A 6274-nucleotide genomic window follows, 5' to 3' on the forward strand; every position below is an offset into this window, starting at 1 on the left:
CAATTATGGGTGCAACAAAAATCGCCGTCCCAGGTTAATTCACCGCCATGAATGAATGTAGCAAAGAAAAACCTCGTCGGCAGTAGCAAAAAACAATTACGGGTGCAGCAAAAATCCTCGTCTCCGCCATCCCTGGTCGCATCTCCACCATGAATGGATGTAGCAAAACAACCTTGCCGGTAGTAGCAAAAAACAATTACGGGTCCAGCAAAAATCATTCTCGCCGCAGTCTCGGGTCGCATCTCTGCCATGAATGGATGTAGCAAATTTTCTCGCCGAGTGTAACAAAAATTGACGACCATTGCAGCAAAAGGCCGTCTTCTCGTTGCGGTCGTAGCTCTGCCTTGAATGGATGTAGCAAAAAAAATTGCTGGTTCCAGCATGCGGCCGCCACGGTCGCAGCTCGCCGGTGGCGATTCCATGGATGCAGCTTCGTCGAGCTTCAATTGCAGCTCCTTTCCCCCCACCCCCGACGTCGGAGCTTCGTGAGAGGGGGTAGAGATGGAGCTTGAAGACAACTTGGGGCAAGCTCCTCATATGGGAAAAAAGATAACAAAAAGTAGAGGACGACGCATTGGAGGATGAGAGAAAAAAAGCAGCCGTGATGGGCCAAGGGCATGTGGTGGGCCGAGGAGAAAAATCCAACAACACAAACAGTGAATCTGTAGATGTGTTAGCCATAGAATCGCTAGGCGATCGAGCGGTACGCGAGCGCCGGTCTGCCGGCACATAACATTTCCCATAGATTTATACATAAACTTGACAAACGACAAAAATGGCCCTACAACTTGTGTTTCCGATACATTCAAATACATTTTCCATATATCCCGTAAACTCTCCGTTAAACTCTGCGCACCAGCTAGTCCACACTCATTACCTGAGCATGGGGCCATCTGTCAGCGGCAAAGAAAGAAATAGAAATATAGCTAAAACATTTGCGCCCGGCAGGAATCGGACTCAGGCATGTAGCCTGTCTCGCTCTAGGAGCCAGCAACTACACCAGCTGCTAGTTTTTGTTATAGTTATACATAGACCTATTTTTGGATAGCTAGGGGAAAATTCAAATGAGGTCAAAATAGCCGCTGCACAAGGGGTTTTACTTTTCGGTTTGTTTCTGGGAAGGACCGGGAAAACCGGTTTTCAAAAAATTCCAAAATTTTCAGTATTTTAGTTGAAAATTTCAAATGAATTTTGAATTTGATATTTTAAGTGTAAACATATATGACAAACTGTGTCTGCTGTTCTAGAAAGGTCCAGCTTTTGCAAGATGGTTCAAGCGCCTTGTCAAAGTTGTTACTATATAAAAACATATGCATGCAAGGGAAATACCCTTTGGCTCCCGCATGTATATACACACCATATAGGGATTATTTTAAATAAATAAACAAAAAGTCAAAATCATTTAAAAGTATTTTTAGATTAAACTTAACTTACTTGCGCACTAGTATATAAATTTTCAAAAAAAAAAAGAACCAACGTTGACTTCACAGCGAAAAAGATAAAACTTATTTGCTATTACAGGTCACTGTTCACACTATTTTGACTGAAAATTTAAATTTTTTAAAAAGAAGTCAAAGAGGAATTTTCTTTTTGTGGAACTTTTCTCACTAGTACAATGAAAGGTCAAGTTTATTTTAAAAATATTTTCAACAATTTTTGAGTTTTTGTTGAATTGCTATTTTTTTCCATATAGGGTACATATGTACCCAGGAACCAAACGTTCCCCTCCTATTTAACATTATTTGACCTCTTAAATTGAAAATAAATAAATAATGATTTTTGTTTCAGAGGTGCAGGGTCCGTGTAATCTGATGAATCAATTGGGAAAAAAATGACAGATGATAGTGGTGATGATAAGTTGGAATTAAATCAATTGTTACACAGCAGGAGGACAAGAATTGCCTTGTTTTTACGCGAATTTAACCAGGATTCGGTGCAACAAGATCGTTTTGGGACGGTTGGGGTATTAAACTGTTATGTACTCCATAATTTTGAAAGTTGGTGGGGCCATTAAATGGTGGACTGTGCCGGAGACAACGGAGGACGGTCGAGCACGTTTACCGGCCCGCAACGTCAAATCAGCTGTGTGCTGGTGGACCAGAAGCAAGTTCGCACTATATACTACAGGGAGGCGGCCAGTTGGCAGACGACTTGAGAGTCCCCTCCCTCAGACTTATAGACTCTAGTCCATTTCAGGTCCTATTTGATTACAGGGACGAGACTAGAAAAGATCATTTTTAGTCTCTATGTAGGTAACCAAACAGAAGGGATTTTTTATTAAACGACTAGAAAAAGATATTACTGAAGGTTTTTTTTCTTTAGTCCCTGAAACTAAAAAAAGTTTAGTCCCTTGCAACCAAACACCCCCTCACACGGTTAAGGTATCTTCAACGTAGACCCATAAATTTGCTCATGTATCTATCCACAGATAGGAAGGCTAGTCTCCGGATATTGATACGGGAGCCGGCCATTCAACACAGACCCACAAATCTGCTCCTGCATTTGTCTGCGAATAGGGATGCTGGTCCACAGATACTGATATGGAAGTCGACCATCCAACCATGCCGCAAACATCCGTCTTGTTTCTTTTTTAAATCCATCAAATATGTATGATAATCCATGGATTAGTAGGTTCCGCCACACTTGAAAAAAAGGCTTTAGCCAAAAACATGCATGACTCAACGTGTGGATTATTAGTAGTTTTGTTTCACTTACAGGAAAATATGAAATGCGGTTTGGCGGAAGCCCTCGTGCATGCATGGAAAATGTCATGTACTAGCCTAGTAATCCAAGTGAGCGTTGGCGGAACCACTACTAATGCATGGATTAGTAGTCGAGAAAAATGAAATAAAGTGGCTTCGGCCAAACATGTTAGGAGATTTCAAAACCTTCTGCAAAACGCTAACGCAAAGCCAAAAAATTAGTCAGCAATGGCCTTTCGCGCTCCGGACAATGCGTGGCGGCTTTTGATTGACGAGATGAATATCCGGATTCTCGCAAAGACTCTCATGTTTGTCTTGGATTTATCAAAAAAATACATCTAGACCGTTCGGTGAATCGATACAAACCCGCGTTGAATCATAAACCTCGTCCGGATCACATGAAATGTATGCGTGTGGTCCAGACGTATACGGACGGTCTGAGGATCCAGCCCGGGCCCTTAAATATCTCCTCCACACCGGCTACTACGGCGAACTGCAGCACCACGGCCAGTATCCGCATTTTTGTCGTCTCGATCCGTCGCTTAAAAAATCCACCACCATGAGCACCCAGTCTGCCTCCGCGCTTGCCCTGCGCACAAAGCTAGCAACTTGCTGAGCCTAAACAGTCTGAGATCGCAGCGCCCGCTTCGTCTGCCTCGCCCAGGCCTGATGCCGTTCTCCCCGTCCGGTGAGGTACTGACCTCACCCCTACACGTTGGGATGGAAGCTCCGAGCACCGCCGAGAGAGCGGCCGGCGCCGGTTGTCCTCCTCAAGTATGACCAAAGCTGCCGCGGCTGCGCTCCTGCCTCGGCATGGATTTTCCCGGCCAGAACAACGAGTAAGTTCACCCTGCCAGTTAATTTGTGATATGTATATATCGTTACCGGAGTACGTCCCGCCGCCGCTCGTCGGCTTGCCTGCTGCGTGCCAGCCTGCGACCACGGGCCATCTACATAACACCGCACTCGCTGACGCTCACGTACACGTTTCAGGCCACCCGGCCCGCCGGCGTGGAACACGATCCACAGCTCGGCCATGGCTGTCTACTCTGCTCCGTGGAATAGTCCATAGGCTACGCAAACAGAACACGCCACCAACCGCCGAGCGTCCAAATAAATTGGGACGAGTCTACGTAGCGGCCGGCTGCTCGCTGGCATGCGCGAGCGGCCGGCCTAAAATAGAAATGAGTCAAATACACCACGGATACCTCAACTTATCCGGTGCGGTCATTTTGATGCCTAAATTTGTAAAATACACAAAACTGGTGCCGTAACTTGTCCGAGCGTTCAAATACGGTGTCTCCGTCCGTATCCGGGCATATGCACTGCCCACATGGCGTGCCGACGTGACATCGGCCCACATGTCAGTGGGTGTGAGGGGAGTGTTGTCATGGTTGTTTTACAGAAAACTCCTTGTACTCTATATAATTTTCACAAAAGCTCTTGACATTTTATTTAAATACATCAAACTGCATCGATCCCATCTATCACATCTAGGCCTCCCATGTCAGCACATGAGATAAAATAGTAATAAAAAAAGTTCCCGGCAAGATTCGAACTCAGTACAAGGGCGAACAGCCTACACACATGTGCTAATCACTACGCCTATAATAGTTGACTGTGCAATATCCTAATACGCTTCTATTTTACCAAGAAACTGGGTGAAATAAAAAAGAAAAAATTGATTTGTTTGAAATTGAAAAAATATTAAGAATGTCTCACGTTTGAAAAAAAGAACTATTCAACATATTACCTACCATCAACTTAAAAAAGTTTTAGTGCTTTTAAAAAAATCATCATATTTTTGGAAAATTCTCACGTGTATTAATAAATTATAAATGTATTTTCAAAAATGTAGCCATGCATTCAAAAAAAATTACAACATCTATTTCATAAAATGTTCAATGTGTATTAAAAAATTTAGTGTAAAATTATTCTTACATTTCTACAAACATGTGTTAACACATTTATAAAATTTATTGTTTCTACACAATGATTTTTAATACATGTTGAACAATTTTCAAAATATAACGTTGTTGATTTTTAATAATTATGTATGCTAAAAATACAATGAAGATACAAAATAATCTGCATGCTTGTGGTCCTGAGTGAAGATGCAAAACAAATTTGTAATATTTTATAATATATGTTGAATTGTTTAAATCAACATAAATTTTAGAAAAAGTTCATGGTTAAATCTTTGAACTACAAATAATAAAAAATATAATAAAAATTTAGATAGACAATCACATATTGATAATTAGTGTATTTTAATATTAAAATATTGTATATCATAAAAACCAAACAGTAACTTAAAAAACAGGATAAAAATTACAGAGCGATAGATAGACTTTCTAGCTAACAACTGTACATAAAGTACTATTTGTTTTGGTGGCTAGCGTGCGTACTAGCTATTTAACCTTGGATGTACCAGGGTCGAAACCAATTCAAAGACGCAGTTTATTTTCATTTTTCCTGTTATTGGCATATACAGAGCAAGGGTTTATTTGTGACTTTAATTAAATCTTAGGGGATTTTTTACACACAAGAACTCGGACGCATTTCATCCAGCACAGACATCGCTCACACCCACTGACATCTGAGTCAAGCACTAGTTGTCACTCCACGTGGACAACACATATGGTGGCATACGGGCGGAGGCATCGTACATGCACCGTGCGACAAGTTATAACACCATTTTTGTGTATTTTACAAGTTTAGGTACTAAACTGACCGCAACAGACAAGTTAAGGCACCTGTGATGTATTTAACTCAATAGAAATTTTTTATCCCCTAGCGTCTGTCTGCATAGACATGTATGTGTGTAATTTTTGTCCGCTAGCGCATGTATCTTTTAGCATTTAATACATTCACACTGGTCACAAGCAGTTGGAAAAAACAGATCACATATGCATTTATTTCGATTTTCAAATTTTCAAAAAGCTATATCTTCCAAACCGCGCGTCGGAATTAAGATCCGTTTTCACCGCTGGAATCCTCGCGACGTGCTCTTCAAAACTAGATCCCGTATGGGGATGTTTCGACGAACTAGTCTTCCTGCCAACTAAACATCAATGTATGTGCAACTAGACTAGATTGCCGCGCCAACTGAGCATATGTGTGTGTGCCAAAAAAGTCCTGCCAACTAAACATCAATGTGTGTGCAACTAGACTAGATTGCCGCGCCAACTGAGCATATGTGTGGCCAAAAAAGTCCTGCCAACTAAACATCAATGTGTGTGCAACTAGACTAGATTGCCACGCCAACTGAGCATATGTGTGTGTGCCAAAAAAGTCCTGCCAACTAAACATCAATGTGTGTGCAACTAGACTAGATTACCACGCCAACTGAGCATATGTGTGTGCAACTAGTGTCCTGCCAACTAAACATCAGTGTGTGTACAACTAGACTAAATTACAAGCCAACTAAGCATATGCGTGTGCAATTAGTCTTCCTGCCAACTAAACATCAATGTGTGTGCAACTAGACTACATTACAAGCCAACTAAATATCAATGTATGTACAACTAGACTACATTACAAGCCAACTAAAACATCAATGTGTGTGCGAC

The sequence above is a fragment of the Triticum urartu genome, chromosome 4A (assembly GCF_056163025.1).
Source record: "Triticum urartu cultivar PI428250 chromosome 4A, HENAU_Tu73, whole genome shotgun sequence".
NCBI classification, from domain to species: Eukaryota; Viridiplantae; Streptophyta; class Magnoliopsida; order Poales; family Poaceae; genus Triticum; species Triticum urartu.